The sequence below is a fragment of the Ambystoma mexicanum genome, chromosome 5q (assembly GCF_040938575.1).
Source record: "Ambystoma mexicanum isolate Mex_15411 chromosome 5q, UKY_AmexF1_1, whole genome shotgun sequence".
Lineage (NCBI taxonomy): Eukaryota > Metazoa > Chordata > Amphibia > Caudata > Ambystomatidae > Ambystoma > Ambystoma mexicanum.
Window position 1 is genome coordinate 671,750,422 of NC_090933.1, and position 17,019 is coordinate 671,767,440.

General features: G+C 41.8%; 1 protein-coding gene across 1 annotated transcript in view; it reads left to right on the top strand.

The window, feature by feature from the left end:
* Positions 1-337: 337 nt before the first annotated feature.
* DNAJC5B (DnaJ heat shock protein family (Hsp40) member C5 beta) overlaps positions 338-17,019 on the top strand; it is a 403,804-nt gene continuing 387,122 nt past the window's right edge. Inside the window, exon 1 of the mRNA XM_069621124.1 lies at positions 338-400. The gene's annotated coding sequence lies outside the window, so the exon portion shown is untranslated. The remainder of the gene's footprint in view (positions 401-17,019) is intronic.

Sequence of the window (17,019 nt, forward strand, 5' to 3'; positions counted from 1 at the left end):
AACCGGCTGCATGTGGACCAACACATGGCAATATAGATATAATGAACACACATCCCTTTTATATTAGAAAACATTTAGAGACCGCTTGATGAGGCGGCTGCCTTGGGGAGCTTGCAGGGTCCTGGTTGGGTGTGTGTGCGGTGCGGGGGGGCGGGGGGGGTTGAAACACTGTGACACATGCATGCATTGCACACTTTGCTGTCACTGGCCGCCCCGCCTTGGCAACCCCGATGCTTATGAATGTTTCATGGCTGCGTCTTAGGTTTTCAGGACGGGGAGATGATAGGCTGCCGGTGCAACAACACACACGAAAGGGTAACATGACCCTACAGGCCCACTCAAGCCTGCGCGAGGAGGAGGTCAGCCCGCAGCATCCGTCGGTTCTGGTACCAAGCAACAGGTAAGGGCGTGCTCCCTTCTCTTTCCTTATCATCTAGGCGCTAGTCTGCATTCGCATCCTCGGCGTGTGTTCTCACTGGCCGAACATGTCACCTTGGAGAACAGCCGTGTTATTATAATACGCCATAGCCATGTAGAACCACGCACAGTTGTTCGGCAGAATTGTGGACGCGCCTCTTTTAGACAGTGCGCTACAGTTCCGAATATCATACATTGAGGGCAAAGCTCTGGCAATGAAAAGGTTCATGCTGCTGTTTTCGGTCACCTGTTATATTTGTTGATGGAATTCTTGAATAAGCAACTTTCATTCTACGGGCACTAAGAACAAGTTTGGCTTCTCTTCAGAAGTCTGGCGCTATAGGGATAGTGTAAACGCGCGGCCGAAGTTCACATATAAAGGGCGATTCACAAAGGCGGGCACTTGCGGTTTTATTTACACAGTAGGCAGGTTACACCAATGTGTGCTCTGAAAAGATGGCTGGGCATGGCATAGACACAGCGCCAGGTGCAATACGCGAGCAACTTCTCACAGCTCGAAGTATCAGCATTCTGAAGGAAACCCACCAAAGCCCTCACCATGTGAGCTCGTGTCTAGGCGAGACTCTGTCAGAAAATGATGCCTGCTCTACTTCCATGCGTCTTTGTAACTTGCTTTAGCGATCCTGCTTAATGTGTGCGTGTGCAGGTTATGATTCCTTCCAGGCGTATGCCACGCATACCGCCGTACAAGGCTGTGCGAACCAGTCTCCCAATGGCCAGCCTCACTTGCCAAACGTTGCTGTGGCCACGCCTCGGCCCTTTGCCGACTACGCTTTGTTACTAGGCTAGGGTGACTTAGGAGCGCTCAAGGGGCCTTTTATCACTTTCTTGTGAGATGCAATGTTCTGCTTTTTGTATGAACACGTTATAGATTTCCAGTGGAAGTGGGGGAGTGGGGGATACAGTCGAAGTGGGGGAGGAATACAGTGGAAGTGGGAGAGGAATACAGTCGAAGTGGGGGGAATACCGTATAAGTGGGGGAGGAATGTAGTGGAAATAGAGATGAATACAGTGGAAATGGGGAAGAATGCAGTGGCAGCGGGGGAATAATACAGACCAAGTGGGAGAGGAATACAGTGGCAGTGGGGGAGGAATGCAGTGGCAGAGCGCGAGGAATACAGAACAAGTGGGAGAGGAATACAGTGGAAGTGGGGGAGGATTCCTCTGTAAGTGGGGGAGGAATACAGTGGAAGTGGGGGAGGAATACAGTGGAAGTGGGGGAATACAGTGTAAGTGGGAAAGGAATACAGTGGAAGTGGGGGAGGAATACAATGGAAGTGGGGGAGGAAATACACTCTAAGTGGGAGAGGAACACAATGAAAGTGGTAGAGGAATACATTGTAAGTGGGGGAAGAATGCAGTGGACGTGGGGGGATAATGTGTAAGTGGGAGAGGAATACTGTGAAAGTGGGGGAGGAAGACTGTGGAAGTGGGGGAGGAATACAGTGGAAGTGGGGGAATACAGTGGAAGTGGGGGAGGAATACAATGGAAGTGGGGGAGGAAATACACTCTAAGTGGGAGAGGAACACAATGAAAGTGGTAGAGGAATACATTGTAAGTGGGGGAAGAATGCAGTGGACGTGGGGGATAATGTGTAAGTGGGAGAGGAATACTGTGAAAGTGGGGGAGGAAGACTGTGGAAGTGGGGGAGGAATACAGTGGAAGTGGAAAGCTGGTACAAAGTTAGAGGTTAAGGGCAACGAAAGGAAAGATTGCTATAGCACCATCCCTCTTGTAAGATTTCAAGAAGGGATACAATATGTAAGCCTACCCAATATATTTGGAAAGTATTCTTTTCATTCGAAGTAATATTCTTTTCAATTGACAATACCTTCACTTAATGACCAACAAATGTGATGGTAGGACATTATGATTTATTTGTTAATGATTTGTTATTTATATAGCGCTTACGCCTAAGCGGTGTACATAGAACATATTTACATAAATGTATCATCCCAACCGAAATTGGTACTCATTTATCGAGCTCGGAAGGCTGAGTTGGCCTTGCCGGGATTCGAACCTGCGACCTGCAGATCACTCAAGGGAGACATGGTTGTGTGATGACTCTTTGTTGGTGAAATATTTCCCGGTCTATTGTATAACAATTGGTCTGCCTACTCGGGAGGGGGCCGGTCGGTTATGTAAGGGCCTTGCTACTCTGCTATGATGGGGAGTGGGGCCCACATATATTCCCACACATTCAGATCAAATTATGTTGATATCTATAACGCATGGCAACCAGGTGGACTCTAGGCTCCTTATAGGGAAAATCTACCTCCACACAAAGGGTGATTCATAGAATATTTGATCGCCTAACGGATGGCTGGCGGATTTTCTATTATGTGAATGTGAAGAAAAGTTGGCAGACATTCTGGATAATGCACAGCTCGCAAGAGAACATTTTTTGTCACAGTAGAGGTTCCTGTGGCCAATGTATTAGCAAGCGAGAACTTGGTGACCTTTATCTCCGAAAGGTGCAGGTATTCTGGCAACCCCATGTTATCTGATCGATCATGGACGCAGGTAGGGCCATGTAACGATGCTCCATAGTTTGACGTGGAGTGTCGTAGAGCTAGGTTTTCCCTGTGGTTAGCATCTAGAACAAAAAATAGCACAGTAGGGATCAGGTACATGGCTAAGTGCGATTATAAAAAACGAATGAGGTTAAAAATATAACTGATTTGGCATCTCTCGGATTCCGGAATGATATACAGGTCACTGTTTGTCCTATATCGGACCCCGAATGGACCCAGCACTTTAGGGCCATCATGTTTGAAGATGGTATACTTGCTTGCTTTGAAGATGGTATACTTGATTACTTGAAGTTGTGCTTGCTATCCCTGGGACCAAGACTGGCAAGGCACCAGGTCCTGATAGCATTAGACCAGAAGTATATAAGTGGTTCCCAGAATGGTGGTCACCGGTCCGATTAGCACTTTTTAAGAGAGGCCAAGGCCCAATCCGGAGGTAGGGTGGGCTGAGAGGTGGGCGCGGGAGGGGAGCACAGAAAGAGGTCACTGGGAAGCGGGAGGGGAAGAGAGGACCACGATGCAGAGCCCAGAGATCTAATTTGGCTGCAAAGAAAAAGTTCCCAGAATAACATGAGCACGGACCTCAAAGAGTAAACACCTAATCCGGCCAGCTGGAAGGGAACATTGATGAGCCTTTAATTGTTTGACAGCAGAATATTGTCAATCCCAGCAAAGTAGTGTGAGGTTTTCTGACCTAACCTACAATTTTCACACCTATTGCATTTACAAAATGGAAAGGCTCACAGATCCAAGAAGTGTAGACAGAGTGTAAGGTGTAATCTTGCACCGTATGAAGGCTCAGTGGGCTATAAAAGGTGTTTTGAACTTGATTAGCCAGAGCGAAGCATGTCAAACTTGCGTGAAGTGGTCACTGCAGTTAAGGTGCAGAACCTGGCTCGCTGAGCCGTTCTAAAGATGTTGTGGTCTATTTAAAATATTTAAGCTTTTTGCTTAGTCAATTCTCCACAGAATGAGCTCAACATCTGCTGATGTTTAATATTGACCACCAGGGTTTTAGCATACTCCAGCTCTGTCTATAAATAGTGTCAATGAATTATTATTCAAGTATATTGTGGTATTCTGTTTGCATTATTTGAAGTAATGTACTCCAGAAACTTGGTAGTCTTGCACTTTAATAATCAGTTTCTACTCTAAGGACTGCCAAATCCTGACATTATTCCCCCTTAGGGTTATTGTTTCACTCTAGTTTTATCTTGGCCCAGCTGTTTTTATTATTTTATTACATCACCTATTTATTCTTACTTGGGGATGCATTCGTTCCCAACTATCTTCTACATAATGTCCAAATGAAAGGCCACTTCACATATTTGTACCCCGACAAAATCTAGGAAATCCACTTTTAGATCTGGAAATACATCCATCCATATTGACTATCGTCTAATAAATCTCGCAAACTGGGGATTATCAAAAGAACTAGGCATCATTTAAAGGGATGAAAGTGATCAGGACACTGTTGCAACATTGAACATTAGTATTTAGAATGGCAGCAATTTGGCTCCAAGACCAGACATTCGGTCTACATTTAATCAATGTAAATTGAGATGGTCACCATCAAACGCTGAATTCTTATCTTTTGAGCGTCAGTAGAAGATTATTTGAATGTATCAGTCCAGTTATTACCCACCCCTGTCCGAAGTCAGTATCTAAATAAATGCAACTCAATTCAGGCCAAGCATGACAAGGATTACAGGAATGCTAAGTCAGAACTCCTTGCTGCCTTAAAGCTGAACAGAGAAGCAAACCTAAACCTGGTCAAAGATCTAAGAGCTAAATATCAAATAATGATAGCAAGGAAAAGGAATGGAGCAATTACCCAGGTATTGAACAACCAAAGCCAGGTGGTCAATGACCATAATCACTCAGCATTCTGGAAAATAGTCACACACAGGAACGTTAATGTCTCCCTGCGACCATCATCGTTTCTTCACAAAAATGTCTGGTATGAACATTTCAAAAACTTTTATAGTAGTACTCCACATCTGAATAACCCTGACACCACTGACTTTTCACTAGATCTGTCTCAAACTAACCCTTTGTATTGTTCTCAGAAGAAGTCGACCCTGCTCTAAGCTCGCAATGGACAGGCAATGCGCCAGGCTTGGATCGATTGATGATTGACTAATTCAAACAAGAACACACTATATGGATTCCAAAATGTATGGCCATGTTCAATTCAATTGCACTTAAAATAAACCCACCTGTATCATGGAGAAACACAGAGATTATTCCCACCATCAAAAAGGAAGACCATAATGACCCGGGAAGTTATGGTCACATATCCCTCGCGATTGCTTAGGAAAAACATATGCTGAATTCTTGGATAATAGGCTTAGTCAGTGGATTTCCGAAAATAGAATTTTATCCCATGCCCACAAGGGCATTTGAAAAAGGGATGGGAACGATCGAACACTATGTTAGATTGACTCTGGTTATTCAAAATTAGCACCCGACACGGCAGAGGCACCCAATTAGGAGGCAAGGAACACAGGCTTAATCTCCCAATGTTAGCCTGCATTCCAAGCACCTTGCCCCGCCCACTACCTTCCCTCCACTGTCTCTCCACCGTCTCTTCTCTTTTTTCTTTTTCCACCCGCTCTCCACTTACCTGATTGCGGGGGTGGCAGATGCGGCCGCCACAGCTTCTGCTGCTTCAACCCCTGGTCCATTGTGGCTGCCGTGGAAATGGGAGAGGGGCTCTATATGGAGTCCTGTCTTCCAGAACCATGGCAGCCATCTTACTGAAGTATTTTCATTCAATGAACGGGATTCTGCAAGGTGCCCTGTTCAATACAATGCTCTCAGCACCACTGGTTAAACCGGGTGCTAATAGCGTTTAGACCCTCTCCGGCTTGCCGGATCGGGTATTATCAGCCTGGGGATCCTCGTTAAACACCCTTGCTTTGCTCTGGCTTTTAACTTGGGCCTGGGCCGTAAACTCCCGATCCAGCCCACTGGATTGGGTCTTAACACTTAAGTATGTCATGCAGAAACATGTTTATCTCTACCTACTGTTTGCCGATCTCAGGGCAGTGTTTGACAATGTAATTCTTGACACACTGTGGTCAACCTTAGCAAACCAGGGCATTCCCGTGGAATTGTTACATGCCATAAAGTCCTTATACACAGTGAATGTGACATCTGTGCGATGGGGGCCAGCAGGACATATAAACAATAATTTTCCTGTATCTAAAGGTGTGCCCCAAAGCTGTATTATGGCCCCTTTATTATGTTCTCTTTTTATTCATGATATTGCTGTTACACTGTTAAATTCTCCTGTAGATGCCCAACAATAAATAGTGAAAAGCTAAGCATCCTCCTTTTTGCTGACCATGCTGTCATTCTTTCTACTTCGCCTTTTAGTGTAAGGAAAGCTATCAACATATTCTATGAACTCGGTAGATCCAAAGAATTAATACAAAACAAAAATAAAACTAAGGGTATGACCTGTATTTGGAAAAGGGCCCCAGTTATCAACAATAAACTAAACTATGTTTTGCCAGAACAGGTGCCACATCTTGATTATTTGGGGTTGTGTTTCAACAACAAAGGTTCAGGGAGTAACCAGTAAGTTAAATCTGACCTAATATTAAAGAAAAACAAAGGAGTCACACTTAACTTTTCCCAAAGATTTGGAGGCAAAGTTATTGAACCAGCTCTTTAAGTGATCCGCAGCACTTTACGAAGCAGAACTGTGGGGTAATTCGAGCAAAGAAAGTCTGGTTATAAGCGAGAACACATTTTTAAAGAAACCTTTTTCCCTACCATAGGGAACCCCTAATATTGCTAAGCCCCGTATTGATGGTTTCATAGCATTTACTGTAATGGTCTCTCCACTGCAGCAGTGATAATGGTTTCTAACATATATAAACCCACCATAACCTTCTTGTTGTTATATTTATATATGTATATGTATATGTGTTTATATATATATATATATATATATATTACACAGCCACGGTAGTGGATGTGTAGTTATGGTTAAGTTGCTGTTTCCATAGGAAGAGCACTTTTTGGGCGGCTTATAACTTCGCTCCCCCTGGACGAATCCTCACCAAACTTTGCAAAAAAAGTATATGGGCCACTCTGAATCTGCAAAGTTTGGTGAAGTTTGGTTCAGGGAGGGGCAAAGTTATAGGGGGGTCCCAAAATGTCTTTTTTTCCCATTGATTGAATGGGGAAAAAACATTGCTCACGCCTACAGCCCAAACTGCCGGACGGATTTTCACCAAATTTGCGGCAGGAATAGCGGCATGGTTCCGAAAGCGTGTTTTTGTAAATTTGGTGAAAATCCATCCAGTAGTTTTTTTTCAAAAATGACCAAAAAGTAGGTAAAAAAATAATTAGTGATATCTATGTTCAGTCCGCGGACACACTTCCCTGTTTGCTCTGCGGACAGTGTCCTAATTGGCCAATCGACTTGCCTCATGTCCGCGGACATGCAGCGTGTTCGCCGATTGGATGGTGGAGAGCGTGGCGTGTGTCACATTTTTGGAAACGCCCGCCATCTTGTATCCGCGGACGTCCGCGGACAGCGCAGTGACAAATGGTGGGGAAATACAATTTTGGCAAGTGTGTTGGTCTGTAAGACTGTTTGGGGATGGTGGGGGGGAAGAGATGGTTCAAATATTGTATCTATTTAGGTGGTATGCACCGCTGTTGTGTTAGTTGTGTCCGCGGACAGTCGCGCTGTCCTTGATGTCCGCAATCCACCCATATAGGGATGTCCTAAGGACACTATACCTGTCCGTACTGTTCGTAGGCAAGTTGAACTGTTCTAAGAATACACACAGTGTCTGGGATGTCCACAATGAAACGAAAATGGGGGTGTCCTAGGGACACTATACCTGTCTGTATTGTTCGCAGGCAAGTTGAAACTGTTCTAAGAACACACGCGGTGTCTGGGATGTCCGCAAATAAATGAAAATGGAGGTGTCCAGAGGACACTATACCTGTCCGTATTGTTCGCAGGCAAGTTGAAACTGTTCTAAAAACACACGCGGTGTCCGGGATGTCCGCAAATAAATGAAAATGGAGGGGTCCTGAGGACACTATACCTGTCCGTATTGTTCGCAGACATGTAGAAACTGTTCTAAGAAAACATGCGGTTTCCGGGATGTCCGCAAATAAATGAAAATGGGTGTGTCCTGAGGACACTATACCTGTCTGTATTGTTCGCAGGCAAGTAGAAACTGTTCTAAGAACACCCGCGGTGTCCGGGATGTCCGCAAATAAATGAAAATGGAGGTGTCCTGAGGACACTATACCTGTTCGTATTGTTTGCAGGCAAGTAGAAACTGTTCTAAAGACACCAAAGGTGTCCGCGGACATAAAAAAAATGCCATGAGGCCTAGTTAAAAATGTTTGATTCTATGAGTGTTATCATAGTTAAAAATGTTTGATTCTATGGGTGTGATCTAAGGGTGTGATATGCTGAGGTGGTTGCAGCCAGGGCCTAGAGTCTTGGGTGCAAGGCCGAAGGCCATAGGCCATGCACCCAAGACTCTAGGCCCTGGCCGCTACCACGTGAGTTTGAGGACTATAAAGCAAAGTACACTCCCTGAAAAATGGGGTTTTCCCAAACTAGCCGGCCATTCAGCTTGCGGTCACTGTGCTTGTTGCAGTTCTACCTCTAGAAGTACAGAAGTGAATCTGGGACTCAAAACTCCGTGGCGGCAAACACATTTCAGCAATTGTAATTCCATGATGCTCATCTATGCAATTTGGTGTCCGTGTAACCGATTGTATATTGGAAAAACAGAGCGGAAAATCAAAACAAGAATAGGGGAACATAAGAGCTGCATCAGGAATAGGACCCAAAATGCCCCTTTGGTAGACCATTGGGTAGAGTTTATCCATAAAATAGAGGACTTACGGTGGAGTGTCCTTTGGAAAATCAATCCGTCTGGTGATACCAATCGCGATAAATTAAGATTACTACAAAAGGAACAACGCATGATTTTCCTCACAAATAGTTCCCTTACAGGCCTAAATGATAGACTTGATTGGTTAACCTAGGTTGGCTGATAGCATTACGTCTCAATGCAACGACTCAGTGCATGATGTGTCGACATATGTCCGCTTTAGCCTGCCACAGGATACGTTTAAAGGCCCATGTTTACAACATTGGGTAAAGGGTTCAAACCCGTCATTTCCTTGGGACCACCTTGATGAGTTACCCTGCGCCCCTTTGCCAGTATACTTACATTTTGAATTTTTTTAGTTTAAAAGAACAGTGCAATATCATGAATAATCTTGTGCCTTTTCTTTTGGGGCTGTGTGCCTTGTTCGTGGCCGCGTGCCCGTGGTTTTTTGGTGGTTTAAGTTTTTTTCAGTAGAGCAAAGTGTCTGTGAAGGCAATCATGCGTAGTTGTCAGTAAATATTTATAATTCAAGGTAGGACGGCTTTTGGGTTAATACCTGTTTAAACTAATCACAATCTTCAACATACGATTGATTATGTGAGCATTATTGTTTCCATTCGTTTAAGTTGATACAGGGAAGGTTTGATATTTAACGTAACTTAACCTCTAGCGCTAAATTGGGACCACAAGTCCCATCATCCCTCGGAATGAAGACGTCCTTGGGAGCGATAGCCATTACAGCTGCCCATAATTAAGTGAGACTTATCGACACGCCTATTTAAACGAGAGAGCGGAGCACAGATCCTTCGCCTGCCTGAATTTTATAAACGCGACGAGACTCATAAGAAACTGGGCTGCATTTCACCCGATGACACGCCAGTAATTTATTGGCCGCGCTGAAGAGATGTCGACCTCGCAACGGTAATCACTAGAGCAGCTTGTGCTTTGAACCTGACAACTACATCAGTCCCATGGCCTGTCTGTTGATACGTTAGCCAGCCATAACGGGGGAGGGCTGTAAATTGCATGCCCCCCTTTGCTTAGAGGGTGTTTATGTTAGTTACTTGCTAATTTGCCTAAAAGGCTGCTTATGCCTGTGCGAAAGACCTTGCCGATGGCTATACCTTAAGCTGTTTACCACGAGCACGAGTGCTTATTCTCGGTGCTAAAGGCTGCAGTAACCTAGACTCTGTAGCCGCTACCTTGATTCAGATTTGAGCTCGGTACTGATGGTGCCTCTAAAGACAGGACGTAGGTGTCACGACATGCTATATACTACTGATGCTTAATTAATAAGCATGTTAAGTTTCACTGAATTAGATTCGGTCCACACATATTTATTTATCTATATTTTCTTTACCCATGTAGACATACATGATTAAGTGGTGCAACACGGCAACATTTTCGCTATGTGCAGTATCGTATTAGAGCTACACATAACGCCATCAACTTAAGGTAAGGCAGAGTGATTTTTCGAATCCATTACTTTTTAGAGTAGAAACAGATTTCGAGATTTTGTCAACAGCACCTTTCATTTTTTCTTTTTCTTTTCTCTTCCTCTCCCCCAATACACGGTCTAATAGATGACTGGAAGCGCTTTTCAGTGGAACCTGTGTAGAGATTTGATAGAGGGCACTTGAATCCGTTCAGCCATCCACCATATACCTTCTTTTGTTGGAGTATTGCGCTAACTACCGTATGGTGAGCTTTGTGATGATCCGACTGTACCCAACCTGGGAAGAATTGTTTTTCTGGCTACTTCTCTCTTTTTTGTTTTCTGTACTTCCGCCTTTGCACTATCTAGTGCATTTTCCAACATCAAATAATGATGTGTTGGTTTATGAGTAATTTGGCCCTTTAGAGAGGGTGCCCCTCTTTGTGGTTTTTCAATGTAGTTTTTGATATTTCTTAACATAAGGAGTCCGGTCCCAGTTTGATCAGCCCTATAATTTGACAAGGTTGGAGCACTTGTTAGCTCCTGAGACTGCGTAACTTAACAGCCTCAAGAATGAGGGACTATAGTGATTGGTCTTTTCTCTCCTTGTCTCTTCACAGGTGTCATGTGTCCGTTCCTCGCGAGAGGGCAGTCCGAACTCTACCACAACCACAAGAATCTAACTGTTTTTGTATCGGACGCTATAACAGTTAACTTTTGAAATAATTGCAAATTGTTTGGGTCTAGGTGCCTGTGCTAAAGCCAGTGTTCGCGTGGTTCTTAAACACAGTGGTTGGCAGAATAGCTGTGGAACATTAAAAGTTCACTTTGAACTATTCAGGTTGAGAGGCGGTAACTTTAGTTCCGCCGCGTTAAACGACCTATTGAGACATATCGTGCTTTTAAGTATACCCCCCTGATGAATTTCCCTTGACTGTGTGTGTATGAAATGAGTGAGGAATGAAACATGTCGGGTTAAATGGGAGTGAAGTAGTGTGGAAGTTAGTAGTTATTTGAGTTGTGCTATTTTCCTTTAACCCCATTATTGTGGTTAGACTTAGGAGTAATAAGCTGATTTAATTAAATTTTTGTATGTTTATGTTGTAATCCCTGATTTTGTAGTTCCCTAGGATTATATGTGCACTCTTTTTCTCCCGGTGTACTTAAATTGTCACTGATGCGATTTGGTCGTTTCTGTGTTTTTTTGCTTTCTCTTTATTGTCTTTTTTTTCTTCTTTTTATGTACTAAAGTTTTTAAGGATTGTGTTATGATGAATTATGCCATGTTGGCATTTTTATGATGTATATTTACCATTGAAGGTTAAATAAAATTGATAATTGTATAACTGGTCCAATTCCCACTGTGTAGAGCTTAAAATACCAAAGCACTAATGTTTTAGAGATATGTATACTGTGTTTTCTCTACCCCTATTTCTGCCTTCTAATCAGTGAGGTTGGACACGCGACACCGTGATACAATACTGTGGACCATTCTTTAGTTTATATTTTTTATGGTGTTCCTAAAGATAGGGGGTGTTTTGGTCCACATTCTAATCCCCCCACCTCTTTTGTGTACTTTGCTGAACCAGCTTCACCACTGATGTATAGTAGTACAGGTTTGTAATTTTGGCAGGTACATTCTTTATTTTCATGTTGTACACCATGTGAAATTTCTTTTGTTACTTCTTCAAAAATGTTGCGCTGCTCTTTGTTTAGTTTTGATTGTAGTGCAGTTAAGTTTTCTGTATCTTCTTAATAGTGAGACATGGGGCCTCATTACACGGTAGGCGGTGAGCCATGGTGCTATTAGCGCCATGGCTCATGCCGGTAAAAAACCGGCACCGCCTTGGCGGTAAGGGGATTTACCGCCCCATCCCAAGGTTGGAGGGGCGGTAAATCCCCCTTCCGCCATTGCCCTTCCCCATTCCCATTTCTGCCCCATAGGGCTCAATGGGAATGGGGAAGGCGCTAATTACGGCACCGCAATTTAGCGGTGCCGTAATTAGCTCCGAGGTCCCTTAGCGGGTTGGTATTTAAGCGTTAAAACTCCAACCCGCTAAGGGACCTCGTAGTAAGGCGGCAGGGATTTACCGGTACCGGTATTTTACTGGTACCGGTAAATCCCTACCGCCTACCGTGTAATGAGGCCCATGGTGTTTCTACTTCTGTCATAGCTGATTCTGCCTCATTTGCTATTAGTGGCTGTCCCAGTGGTTTTTGGCCTCCTGTTACAGAAGGTTGATTACTGTCGGGAGTGTCCTTATCTAGTTGGGCCTGGTGTTCTTCATGTTGCTGTTCATTTTGCAACATTGTTTTGTACTGCATAAAGTTCATATCGGTGAGAGTGATTTCATTTGCTTTGAAAGCGTCTTCATAGCAGTCATAGTTATCTAGTAACTCTTCTTCTTTTCTCCATGGTTTAAAAAGTTGTAGCAGGGACATGTAATATAGTTCTTTCTGTTGAGGAGTTTATAATGACAATTTGATATGATTAATAAAGCTTTGTTTGGTAAGTTTCACTAAGCTGCCTTCACAATCTGTCACTCTATATCTACCTTTGTTTTCATCAGGTTTTATATTATTTTTGTATGCAAAGTTTTGGGCTATGTGGTATAGACACATGTTTTCCAAAGTGGTACTCCAGTTCGGGTAGTATGTGTCTAGTGAATTGTTTTTCAAAATGTCTTGGCTGTTGGGATCATTTTTGGCTATTGTTTCTATGTCGTCATATGATTTGAGAACTCTTTTTCTGGATTTAGCAGGACCAAGACTTAGCCATACTATATTTTCAGATTTTCCATACAAAGCAGTATCGGTTAAACGATCTGCAGCTTTGTAGGTGCCACATTCTCTATGAGAGAGCATTTCTATGGCTAAGCTGTACAATTTCTGAGATAGTGTTTTGTCTGATGATAGGTCGTTCCAGACGTCTTGAAGCTGTTTTCTCTGCTTTTGTTAAGTAGGCTGTAACATATCGTGCAACTGCAGGGGAATTATCTGCAATGTACTGCACATCTATGTTTGCATTCCATAAGTGGGCAATGATTCGATTGTAATCATTGATATATTTTGATTTTTCTGTTCTTTTTATGTAATATGTGTTCTTAGGTGATATACCTTTAACACTATGTCTAACTGAAGACATGAAGTTATTTACTTCACCTGTTTCTGTAACTGGTCTAGAGAAACCAAAGCGGCATTTGGTGTAGTATTTCCCTTTCTTTTTGTATTTACGACGACAATATTAGCCACATTTGTGTCTTTGAAATTGTACAATCTGTGCATGAATGTCACTATGTGTCGTTTGTGAAGGGATTTCACAAGTGACATATTTTTTGGATGAACTGCAAAACAGTGGCATCATTGTCCTGACCAAATTTAGGAGCATCTTCAATCCATAAAAGCATGTGGATATGTGGTGCTCCTCTGGCTTGGTATTCTTTTCTCCAAAAGAAGTGTTGCACTTCTCCAAGTGGAGGAACAGTTTTATTACAAATAAAGTGTAGCATAGCAATGAAACGATGGTGAAAATATCTTGAAACATTAACAGGATCTAGAGAGAAAAGTTCTCCAGGAGATAGTATATCTATATTTGTTTTTTTTTGTTAGATATGCGTAGCAAATCATGTAAATCCTCCCATGAATATTCTGCACAACTTAATGTAACAAACCAAGTGGGTGGTCCAAGGTTTTTGATCATACAACATACATCTCTGTGATGTCAGAACCAGTATTCTTTTGTACCACGCATGTTTGCAAACAGATTTGTAATACTTGATTGTAAAACCTCATCTTAATCTTGTACTTTTTGCATTAATTGCGTAGCTGACATATTTTGAAAGTGGGTTCCCGATTTCAATATGTGTGCATAGAGTTGCTAGTTCACTTTCAAAGAGTAGGTGGAATATGTATTCCACATTTTGTCTAAATCTGGGATCTTCAGAGTACATTCGTAATGAGCGGTATTCTGATGCTGTTATTTGAGTGGGTCTATCATCGTATCTTCCTCCTTTGCCAGTAGGAAATAGTAGAGGAAAAGCACATGCTTCTATACTTTTTTCCCATATGCTCATTGGTGATCCTTTGGTTTGTCGCATTTGGTACATTTCTAGTGCATCATCTATGCTGTCTTTAGAGTGCAATGGATACATTGTATAATAGTCTAAATATTGGATACTGCAGCTGGATCCAGAAGTTCAAATTGACCAGTTTCTCGTGACTCTTGAATTATTTCAGTTGTTCCCCTTAAGTTTTCTTCAATATTTATTTCTTTGTAGTACTCATTATTGTCTTTTAGATATTGCAAGGCTTGTCTAACTTTATGTAAGTCGATGAGTTGTTGCCAAATATTTTTGTCTTTTGTTGGACACCATTTACTAGGATAATTAAAGATTGTTCTATTGGACGTTGCACTCCTAGAGTGTGCACATTTTCTGTCAGATCTAATGGTAAATAAACTACTTTACCACAAATTCCTTTCACCAATTTAGAGGGAGGTAATTTTGCTGTTTTTGGTTGAAGGCGTATTATTGCTTGAAATGGGTGCGCTGTTTGAATTATGATGCCCTCATTTAATTTGAATTGTTGTAGGGGTTTTGGTAGTGGGAATAATTCCAAGTTATTTGTGATAGCGGCTGAACGAGTTTGGTTGTTGTCAAGTTTTGTAGTGCAGTAACTGCAAAGTATTAAGGGGTCAGTTATTTCGTATTTGTTTTCTGCTATAAGGTAGAGATCTAATTCAAACCATTTAGAATCTTCATTGTCCTCTATTTTGTATGTTATGTCTGTAGTTTTTGTGTTTGTTTTATAAAAAGTTCTGCAGCAACACACACACATGGTTTGGTATTTCAGTGGATGTACTTTTTAATTTTAGTATTTCTTTTTTGTATGTGTGCAGTAGAAGGATGCCATGTGTACACTTGTTGCTAGCTAGTCTGTTGTAAAGGTATTGCATTTTGTAAGTGGCTTTCACTTCCAAAATATTTTTTCTGGATATGGTCGATTTCTTCAAGTAGTTCTTTGGCTGTACCATGTAGAAGATTGTTATTTAAATTGGCTAGTGCTAATGCAGGACTTTTAGCATAGTGGAGTTTATAGACCAGATTTCTTATAGTTGGATGATGTGTTGATATCATTTTGATATGATGGAAGGTGCTTTTGCAAACAGTTCGTGAAATGCAGGCTAATGAATGTCCTTGTAGTCCTGTGTATTTACGCACTGGACAGGTATCCATATTTTGCAGCAGTTTAATTTTGATTTTGTCTATGCCCTTCACATACTGATTGAGGAATTGGCGTAAAGATTTGAAAGATTTTTTGGGAATGTTACACATTGCCGTGCATGGCCATTTGTATACTGGATGTTTTGGTCGAGTCGAATGGAGAGAGTTTTCTGGGGATCTTTTTGGAAGCAGTATTTCTTGTTCCATTATGGTATTATTAAGTTTTCATAACCTTGTCCACTGCTATGTATAGCAATTGTATTTATTTGCCTTTGTTTGTATGCTTCTTCATTAAAATATGGTTCTGTGTTTATGGTGTGACTCCATTCACCTCCACAGATATTTAAGAAGTTATTTTTGTTGATATTTCATTTATTGAGAAGTCTTTTTTGTAATTTAATAATTCGTTTTGTTAGTGGTGTCATTCTGTTTAACACTAAAATAAATAACTTTCTTTTGAGAAGGATTGCACTGTCTATCAAAGCTTCTAACATACATATTTTACGGTAGGTTTTAGGGGTTGTGTATGATTTCTCTCCTGTTTTTATAAGATTCTGAAGGACTCTGTGGCGGAACATTTTTGCTAAAATACTTTTTTCGGTATGCTTACTTTCCATTATATCAAGATTTATAGGAGCAGTTTTAGCAGTAGTGGTAGCTGAATTCTTGATAATCGTTTTCTGTTTCGTTTTACATTTTGATAGAGGAGGCAAAGTTTCTGTATTTGAAGCATGTTTTGTTTTGCTAAGTGACTGTATTAGCTGTTTTGTTTGAACTTTTTGTAAACATTTTGCTAGAGATGGATGCTTATTTTGGATACTTCTTTTTTCATTTGCTCTACTTCTACATTGTTTTCCATGGACTTGCTTTTTGGTAGGAATTCTTTGGGGTCTGTTGAAAAAAATAAAGAAGGTATGGGTTGGGCTGTTCTGCGATGCATGTGTGCTGTGTGCATGAGTGTCTGAGTATGATGGTAGAGATGTATGTGATGTTGTGTGATTGTGCATTGGGCAGCTACAACTAGTTGGGAAGGCTGTTCTTGTATTTGTGTGTTACTATACTGGGGTTCAGATGACAGTAGAAAGTAAGCTGGTGGTGAGGAGAAGCACAAATACTAAATCTAATGGTATAGAATTAAAACAGTTCTTTGTTCTGCAATACTAACATTCTAGAGGCTGAGTTATGTCATTTGTGCGCCAAAAAACGGGGATTTGTGCGGCATTCTGCCTGCAAATCCCTGTTTAACAAATGGGGATTTGTGGGCAGAATGGGGCACTCATATTTTTTTGGTGCACAAATACCATGAATCAACTGCACCGTGTGTTTGAGTAACAGTAAGAATATTATGGTAGTAGTGTACTTACTTTTTTGTGTGGAATGATTAGGTTTCTTCTGAGTTGTTGTTTGTACTTGGATTCTGCTGTTTTTCAGGAGAGTGGTCTTCACTGTAATTGTAAAAGAAAGAAGTTAGTAATTTTGTGTGTATATAGCATGCAGTTTCCTTTGACTA